The 10,593-nt window shown below is 37.8% G+C and overlaps 1 pseudogene; it reads right to left on the reverse strand.

Annotated features, from left to right (window-relative positions):
* Window positions 1-6,247: 6,247 nt before the first annotated feature.
* LOC111549407 lies at window positions 6,248-7,381 on the reverse strand (annotated as a pseudogene).
* Between the last annotated feature and the right edge of the window lie 3,212 nt (window positions 7,382-10,593).

A 10,593-nucleotide genomic window follows, 5' to 3' on the forward strand; every position in this document is an offset into this window, starting at 1 on the left:
GAAGGATTTAACAGCTGCTGATGATCATTGCCCAGATCAATTGTTTTATTAGGGATTTCAGGAGAGATTTTCTAATTTTATCTTCTTTCTTCACTTACTTTCTGAATTCTTCTATATAGAAGAACTTTTCTTCCTTAAGTATCTGATTACCATAAAATAATTTCTACGGGAGTGGGAGAATAAGTTTGGTTCATTCTCATTGTTTACCATTTCTCTGAAAAATGAATTGGTGTCCAGTGAGTCTTTCTTTTAGTATAACTCTGAACTCATGGCTTTAAAAAATATATTTGATGCATTTTAATCCACTGTGATCATTATTTTTTTTGATGCTCAAATTGCCCTGTGGGAAATAGGAGCCCCTTAAAGTTTGCTCCTGTCTCTTTGACAAGACTGTGGTCATTAGTAAGTTTTAAATTTTCTGGTATGACAAGGTGTTATAGGATCATCTCATACAATTCAGTTTTGTAGCCGTGAAGTCAGCTATTTTCCTAAGAAGTCTTGGTTTGTTTCACTGGGGGTTGTTATATAGAGATCATGATCTGTGTGCTAGGGGTGCTCATTGATTCTGAGTTATTATTGCTTCTAGGTTTTTCTGGAGAATAGAACTTGGAAGTTTTTCTTTAAAGGGAAAAATTCAATGAGTTCTCATTGATGTTTCTAATCAAATGTAGTATTATAAAGACTTTTATTTAATTCCTTTGATATACCATTTGCATTTCATGTCTCTTACACTAAACATTTTATTTCTAACAACTTAATAATTACTTGTTTTTTATTATAACAGATAAGTTTCAAAATAATATTATTAGTAGTAACAATATTATTGTTGAATATAGTTTAGGATTTTCTTGCAGTTATTTTTATTGTTAGGATATATACCTTTGGGGAGAGAGAGAGTGTTTCAAATTCATATTTTGAAACTTGATTACCAGTGTGATAATATTAAGGGTGGGACTATGTAAAGCCACAGCGTTGATGTCCTCAGGAGGATGTAGCAACAGGGTGCCATCTTAGAAGTGAAGAGGAGCCCTCAGCAGACATTGAACCTGTTGACACCTTGATCATGAACTTCCCTGCCTCCCAAACTGTAAGAAATAAATGTCTATTATTTATGAATTACCCAGTCTCAGGTATTTTTATAGCAGCAGAAACAAACTAAGACAGCTTATCTGATTTGCAGGGACACATTCAGACCGTAGCAGAAGTCTCGCTTCCATCTCTGCCCCCTCCACTCTATTCCCTCCCTTTTCTTAAAGCATGCACCCTCCATGGAGGTGATACTCTTCCCAAGGGGGTCAAAGTTTGTTTGCGTGTTGTGTGAAAAACTTTTTGTACTCATAATGGTTTGTGGCCCTTCAAATCTCAAAATTACCTAACGACATCTTGTTTCTTAGTGTTTAATTTCTGTCATTAGAGAGAATTTAAACACTTCAGTTTTTCCTTCAGGAAGATGATTAAAGATTTAGAAACACTGCTCTACAGGTGATCATCTTGTTATATTCGAGTATCCTTCCATTTAATCAAACTGTGTTCATATAAGTAGGCATATGTACAAATATAAGGATTTGTATTTTCTTCTTTCTCAGATAAAAGGCACAAGCCTTATGCATGTGCATAGACACTGTCCTGCCCTTGTTTTTTTCACTTAACAATATATTTTGGAGAAAACTCTACGGTAAAATGATCCCCAGCTGAGAGTAATGCTGTATAACAGTACCGAGAGCTTTCTTGTTTCTTTTGATGGCAGCATCATAACATTTTGTGCAGGTACCATAGTTTATTCAAGCAGTAGCCTATTGATGGGCATTGAGTTGCTTCCAGTCTTTTGCTATTACAAAAGTGCTGCAATAAATGTTCTTATGCTTACTTACATCATTTTGCTTCTTTGCTAGTGTATCTTTGGTAGGATTCTTAAAAGTGGGATTGCTGAGTCAGTGTGTGAAAGTATATGTAGTTTTTCTAGATATTGTCCGAATTCCCCTCCTTAGGGATGGGTTGTACTTTACATTTCCAACAGCAAGATATAAGGGTGTCTCATTTTCCATAGCCTCACTGCAGAGCATGTTATTAAATATTTGGAATTTTGCCCATATGTTTAAGAGACACTTACTTTTCTTTTTATGTAAACTGTATCATTTACCCATTTTTCTATAGGTATCTTCATATTCTTTTCTAACAGTTCTCTATTAGAGATATTAAGACTTTACAAATGATTTATGTTGCAAATCTTTCCCCAGAAACCTCCACAAAGGTTTATGTTTGCCTTTTGATTTTTCTTATGTTATGTTATTTTTCAATGCAAAAGTTTCTTTTTTGTGTGTGATCAAATGTATCCCTTTTCCTTTATCACGTCTGGATTTTAAGTCGAAGAAATTTTCTCCAGTTCCAGATAATAAAAGAGTAATCCATACTTTCTACTAATACTTATGTAGTTTATTCATTTATTTAACATTTAGATTCATTTGGAATTAGAATTAATTCTGGCATTTAGTGTAAGAAATGACTCCAGTTTTATATTTTTATACATAACTAACCAGATGTCCATTAGATAGTCCATTTGTTCCCTACTGATTTGAGATGCTGCCTTTATAGCATTCTAAACTTCCATATTCAGTGACGTATACTTTTGAATTTTAATTTATTTTTTTATTGAGCTACCAATTTGTATGCTTACACTGAAGGCTTCATGATATGTTTTAATATCTGTGGGGCTAGCCTCCCTTCCCCATTTATTTTTAATTGTTTCCATTGATATTATTGCTTGTTATTTCAAATAAGATATATAGTTAACTTGTCTAGCTCTGAGAAAAAAGTGATATATACAGGCATACTTTAGAGATATTGCAAGTTCAGTTCCAGACCACTACAATAAAGACAATATCACAATAAAGGCAGTCACATGATTTTTTGGCTTCTCAGTGCATATAAAAGTTATGTTTACACTATAGTATAGTCTATTAAATGTGCAATTGTATTATCTCTGAATAAATAATGTATATTTCTTAATGAGAAAAAAATACTGCCATCTGAGCCTTCAGCACATGGTAATCTTTTCGTCGGTGGAGGGTCTTGCCTCATTATTGATGGCTGCTGACTGATCAGGGTGGTGGTTGATGAAGGTTGGGGCAGCTGTGCAGTTTCTGAAAATAAGACAACAGCAAAGTTTGCTGCATTGATTGGCTCTTCTTTGATGAAAGATTTCTCTGTAGCATGCGATGCAGTTTGATAACATTTAACCCACAATAGACCTTTCATAATTAGAGTCAATCCTCTTAAACCCTGCCGCTGCTTTATCAACTAAATTTATGAAATATTCTAAATCATTCCAATTTTAGTATATGTGCTGCCGAAGCGAGCACGAAATATTCTAAATCATTTGTTGTCATTTCAACAATGTTAACAGAATCTTCACCAGGAGTAGTTTCCATCTCAGGAAACCACTTTCTTTGTTCATCCATAAGAAGCAACTCCTCATCTCTTCAAGTTTTTATCATGAAAGTGCAGCAATTCAGTCATATCTCCAGGCTCCCTTTCCATATAGTCCTCTGGCTACTTCCACCATATCTGCAGTGACTTCCTCCACAGAAGTCTTGAACCCTCAAAAATCATCCATAAAGGTTGGAATCACCTTCTTCCAAACTACTGTTAATGTTGATATTTTGTCCTTTAGGGAATCTGGAATGTTCTTAATGGTACTTAGAATGGTGAATTCTTTACAGAAGGTTTTCAATTTACTTTTCTAAGATCCATCAGAGGAATCACTATCTATGGCAGCTCTAGCCTTTCAAAAAGTATTTCTTAAATATTAAGACTTGAAAGTTGCAATTACTCCTTGATCCATGGCCTGCAGAATGGATGTTGCATTAGCAGATGTAAAAACAACAATCATCTTCTTGTACATCTCCATGAGAACTCTTGGGTGACCAGGCACATTGTCAATAAACAGGGATATTTTGAAAGGAATTTTTTTTCCTGAGTAATAGATCTCAAAATTGGGCTTAAAAATATTCAGTAAACCATGCTGTAAACAGATGTGCTGTCATCCAGGCTTTGTTTTATCCATTTATAGAGCACAGGAAGAGTAGATTTAGCATCATTCTTTTAAAATAAACTGTATATGAATTTATTAATAATTTTTTATTAATAAATGTTATTTTATTTTTAAATAAAACTGATTTTACTAATACATTTTATTAATAAACTTTATATGAATATAAGAACTTGAGACAATTTAGCTCAATTTTAATAAAATGTTTCCCAAGCATTATTTTGACCAGGTACCCAGGTTTAAGTTATGAACATTGACAGTGCCCATTATATAACCACACTTGAAGTTACTAAGGACTTAACCATTTGCTAGTATTAGCCTATTTTCTACACTGCTTTTCACATATATGCCCATTAACAAATGTAATGTCTGTTACATTTATTGGTTTATGAGTGTTTCTGGAAAACTGCACTATGTATGAAGACCAATTTCCATGCTGGCATTGCATGCATCCAAATATTAATACACAGAGGCGCAGAATTAGAGCGACGAGAGAGCATATTTAAACATAGCATGCCCCATTCCCCTTTTTATTGCTTATTTTGCTTAGTGCTTCTTAAAACAAAAGTAAGAATCTTGAATTCAATGTTCAACTGCCAAAGAAAGAATAACAGCAGGGCACATACTCAGGGCTTGAATGAAATTGTAAGCACTAGCTGGCGCCAAACACAGAGGACTTTGAGATATATATATATACACACACACACACATATATATTTACACACACACATACACACACACATATATACATATATACACATATATATATACACACACACATATACACACACACACACAACCTTATTATCTAAAACTCTTCTCAGCTAGGGCCTTCCAAACAAATTGGTAACAACATGATTTATGTTGAAATATACACAATAAATAACAGTATGTTGTTTGGGAATTTAAGAACTCTGATTATCCAAATTTGAATTCAGGTCTGTAGGAAGTGAGAAGCTTGTACTAAGCAACTGTGCTACATTTCTGCTGCAGTTAGGTTATTTTGGACAATTACACCTAAACTATCCTTGGTTTCATCCAACAAAATGTATAGTGTACAAACAGGAAAGAATGCCAGCCAGTTAGGGGTTTAATAATGCATGATTTTTATTCTCTTGCTCTGAGAACTTGTATAAAAACATTTAAACTAAGGAAAATAACTCAAGATGTATGGACCTCTTGTGCTTTATAGAAGAAAAAAAAGGTACCCACTAATTTGCTCAGATATAGCAGGCTTAATGGTCCTATATTTTGAAAAGATTTTAAGAATGGTTTCTAATGTAGGAGAGGGAAAACATCCACTATCCCTTTTCAGAATTTAAATGGAGGGCAGTAAACATTCTTTACACCCAAAACCTATGGCAGCAGTTCAGATTTGACCAAGGTAAATGTAGAATGGAGATGTTCTAAACACAGCTGGGACTCAGCAAGTCTAACACACTAAAATCATATGATTACATTTTAAAAGAAAATACACAAAAACCAAATAGAAATTTTGAGATTTTTTTTTCATTTGAAGGTAATCTTAATGCTACTAAATTCACAAATGCTAATTTAAATACCCAATCCTATTTATCTAAAACATACATTGCAAACACACAGATATCTATTCTCTCCACATGTGAGCGCCCATTCATATCATGGTTTGGAAATGGGGAGACTAGATTCCCCTTAAACTGCAAGTTGGCACGTCTTTCTTTACAGTTAACTTTAGCAACATTCATACAAAATAATAATGAACAATGATCTTCTTTACTTGTTAACTCACAAGGAAACTTTGCATTTTGTTAAAGTTTCTATACTAAACTGTAGAAAAACTGAACTACACAAATATTGAAAAGTTAAAAATTCCTTAATTTTTTATTCCTGTTACCACTACCACAATTTACAGGGCAATATACCTGATGTAATGAAAAGAAAAAGACAAAGACAAAGCTACAACAGCTAAAAGACCTCAGGAATGTACATCTAATTGACACTACATTGCATTAATCAATAGCTGCACATTGTGCAAACTGTGGCTATGACAGTCCTGAACAAGAAGGGTTTCCTGTTTAAGCTGCAGTAACTTTTCTGACTATGGATCATCGTTCCTTCTGTGGCAGATTTTTACCGTTCCTCTAATGCTTTTGGTGTGACTGTCTCAAAGTAACCTGCAGCTTTCCTGACAACTCCTCACTCTCTCTTTTGCTGAGAACTGTAGCCCTTTTCTGCTGTTTTTAGAACCTTCTGCTACCATATCCACCACTTCCAACACCAGGTCCATAACCACCACCATAGGGACTGCCCGAGCTTCCTCCACCAAAACTGCCCTCTTTTATGGGTCCATAATTTGATCGTTGTTGTCCACTATAATTTCCAAAATCATTATAGTTCCCACCACCAAAATTTCCTCCTTCATTGTGACCATCATATCCTCCACCACCGCCACCATATCCACCACCTTGGTTTCCATATCCTGGTCCACCACCACCCTAGCCCCCTCTACTACTATAACCAGGACCACCACGGTAGTTGCCACCTTCACCTCCAAGTCCGTTATATCTACCATCACCTCCTCCATAACTACCTCTGCTGCCACCTTCTCCACCCCCCCAGCCTCCTCTTCCACCAAAGTTTCCACCACAGCCAAAATTATCTCCAGATCTCCAAAGTTTCCTCCACAACCCGTAAAATGGACAGATCCACCTCCCTGACCTCTCTGTGACCCAGCAGACTGCATCTCTTGTTTAGAAAGGGCCTTTTTCACTTCTCAGTTATGCCCGTTATTAGTATGGTATTTCTGAACAACAATTTTATCAGCTGTATCATGATCATTAAAAGTTACAAAAGGAAATCTTCTCTTTTTTACACTCTGCCTATCTTCCATAACTTCTATGGTTTCAATTTTGCCATACTTTTCAAAGTAGTCTCTCAAATTATATTCTTCTATATCTTCTTTAATACCACCAACAAAAATTTCTTCACTGTTAGAGCACCAGGCTTTACAGAATCCTCTGTTGAAACAGTTCTCTTTGATTCCACTAAACGCCCATCAACCTTGTGTGGTTGAGCACACATTACTGCATCCACCTCTTCAACACAAGAATAAGTCACGAAATCAAAGCCCCTGGAACATTTGGTTTGGGGGTCTCTCATTACCACATAATCTGTCCATGTGCCCCATTTCTCAAAATGTTCTCTTAAACTATCATCTGTAGTTTCATGGCTCAGACCACCAATAAACAGTTTTCTCAACTGCTCTGGTTCATTTGGATCATGGCCCTCCTCCCCCTGGCCACCGCGATGGCTGGAGTTGGGCTGGGGGTGACCCGGCAGTGGTTTTATCTCCATTTTGAGAGATTTAGCATCATTCATAAGAGCCCTAGGATTTTGGAATGATAAATATGCTTCAACTTCAACCTACTAATTCAACCTGCTGTATTAGCCCCTAACAAGTGAGTCATCCTGTCCTTTGAAACTTTTAAGCCAAGCATTGACTACTGTCTCTAGCTGTAAAAGTCCTAGATGGTGTTTTCTTCCAATGGAAATCTGTTCCATTTGCATTGTGTTATTCAGTGTCATTACCTTCGTTGATGATTTTGGCTAGATCTCCTGGATAAATTGTTGCAGTTTGTACATTCGCACTTGCTGCTTCACTTTCCACTTTTATGTTACTGAGACAATGTCTTTCCTTAAACCTCATGAATCAACCTCTACTCTTTTGCTAGTTTCCAACTTTTCTTCTCCAGTTTCCTCACCTCTTCTAGCCCAGCCTTTGTAGAACTGAAGAGAGTTAGAGCCTTGTCCTGGATTAGGCCTTGGCATAAGGAAATGTTGTGGCTGGTTTGATTGTCTACACAGACAACTAAAACTTTCTCTAGATCAGCAAGAAGGCTGTTTCACATTCTTATTATTCCTGTGTACACTGGAGTAACACTTTTAATTTCCTTCAAGAACTTCTCCTTTGCATTCGCAACCTGGCTAACTGGCAACAGAGGCCTATCTTTTGGCCTGTCTTGGCTTTCAACATGCCTTCCTCACTAAGCTTAATCGTTTCTAGCTTTTGATTTGAAGTGAGAGAGGTGCAACTCTCCCTTTTTCTTGAACATTCAGAGGCCATTGTAGTGTTATTAATTGGCCTAATTTCAATACTGTTGTGTCTCAAGGCAGTGGGAGGCCTGACGAAGGAGAGAGATGGGGAAATGGCCGATCAGTGGGGCAGTCAGAACATACACAACATTTATTGATTAAGTTCATTGTCTTATATGGGCTAGGTTCATGGCACCCCAAAACAATTACATTAGTAACATCAAAGATCACTGGTCACAGATCACCATAACAGATATAATAATAAGAAATTCTTTGAAATATTACAAGAATTACTAAAATGTGACACAGAGGCACGAAGTGAGCACATGCTATTGGAAAAATGCCACAAACCTTCAAGATGTAAAAAGTGCAGTATCTGAGAAGTGCAATAAGGTGAAGTGTAATAAAACGAGGTATGGCTGTCTTTTTCATTGGGATTATGTTAAATTCATAAAGTCATTTAGGGAGAACTGACATTTTCATGATGTTGAGTTTTCCTAACAGAAGCACAATGTGCCTTTTCACTTGTTCAAGCCTATTTCTGTGTCTTTCCTGAGTGTTCTACAGTCTAGACACATTTTGACTGTCATACCAAGTAACAAGCAAGGCTGTCTCCCTCCCATCCCACGCACAACTTCCAGTACATATGTTTTCAGGCTCATCCTCTCATTTTTGTAGCCAGGATCATTTAAACCTGATCCTTCCTTTCTGAAAATCTGGGAGATAGGGAGAAGAACTGCACGTGGAATGGTGAGGGTATGGGCTTTGCAGTCAGACTGCCATTGGGTTAAATTTAACTCTGTCATTTATCAGCTCTCTGACCAACAGCAAGTCCTCGTTGGCAAAATAGAGATTTTTAGCTGTATTAGTTCATTCTCACGCTGCTATAAAGACATACCTATGACTGGGTAATTTAGAAAGAAAGGAGGTTTAATTGGCTCATGGTTCTGCGGGCTGTACAGGCTTCTGCTTCTGGTGAGACCTCAGGAAACTTAAGAATTATGGCGGAAGGTGAAGGGGAAGCAGGCATGCCTTACATGCTGGAGTAGGAGGAAGACAGAGTGAAGGGGAGGTGCTATACACTTTCCAACAACCAGATCTGGTGAGAACTCTATCACAAGATAGCACTAGAGGGGTGGTGCTAATATTAGAAACCACCTGCATGATCAAATCACCTCCCACCAGGCCCTTCATCCCATATTGGGAATTACAATTCAACATGAGATTTGGGTGAGGAGACAGAGCCAAACCATATCATACCTTTCATGGAAATAAGGATTGGATAGGATAACATATGTAAAGCAGCTAGCACAGTACCTTATATAATTAAAAGCCCAATTTAATTGGTAGCTATTACTTGCCCTGGGCACTGAATTTTCCCAGTAACTATTCTGGTAGTGAATAATTTCCAGTATGGAATTGAAAACCCTATCACAGGCCTCCTGATGTGTTTGTAACATATCATACACTGTTACATATATTTTAAAAAATATCGATCCATCTCCCACCCATGTTAATTTCATTGATTCCGGCAATACCGTGCTATTTTGAGGTTTTCCTTTTTTCCCATGAGTTGGCATTTTTCAGACTTTATATTTCGTCTCACTTTCACAAAATGCTGGACTAACCTGAACATAGTGGCAGAAGCTTCACTAGTCTCAACAGTGATGGATCATCTTTTCCTGGAAGCCATCAATCAACAGTAGCTAACAAGAATATGGAGTGGGGCAGGAGTGGGAGGGCGTGCGAAGGTCACTTTACTTGGTTCACTGACTACTTGCTGTGAGCCCTTTTGATTGATGTAGTAAAAATTTCTGCTGAATACATCACTGTTTCAGGAGAGTGTTGACTTGCTTTCCCCAAGCAGATTTCTGATTTTAGTTGAGAATCAGCATTCTAAACTTTTACCAGTTCGTGTAGACAACAACATTCATTGAGCACCCACTGTCTGCTGACCGCTGCACGACAGAGTTAATAGTAAGCAGAAGGCCAGGGATGGCTTGTCTTAGGGGTTCAGTCTGGCTGTACTCAGGGGACATGGGCCTGGCCGATGGGCAATTTATTGATTTAAGGAAAGTGGCCTGATGAGTGCTCAGCCACCATGCAGGGTGCAGGTCTGGGTGTGCTGGTTCACCTGACACAAGGGTCACCACAGGGAGGCCAAGGTAGGGGCAGGAATGAAGATTCTTTGTTGTAGAGGCAGGGAGTGAAGCTTGGGGCTGTGGCCAAGAGACCTAGAGGAGGCAGTCATGTAGTCCTAAAGCTTCGAATGAAAGCTATGGAAATCGAGCAGATGGTGGGGCAGAAGGTAAGCTAAGGTCAGAGGCAAGTAGCAAGCATTTCTCTTGGGAGGTGGGTTGCCCTGACAGGCTGTGAGGGGAGGTGCCACCCTTTGCAGAGGACAGCACAGGACAGCCCTGGGAGTAGAGCCAGTAAGCAGGGTCTCAAAGGGACCCTGACCTCAGGGTGGGAGA

The sequence above is a fragment of the Piliocolobus tephrosceles genome, chromosome 3 (genome assembly GCF_002776525.5).
Source record: "Piliocolobus tephrosceles isolate RC106 chromosome 3, ASM277652v3, whole genome shotgun sequence".
Classification (NCBI taxonomy): domain Eukaryota; kingdom Metazoa; phylum Chordata; class Mammalia; order Primates; family Cercopithecidae; genus Piliocolobus; species Piliocolobus tephrosceles.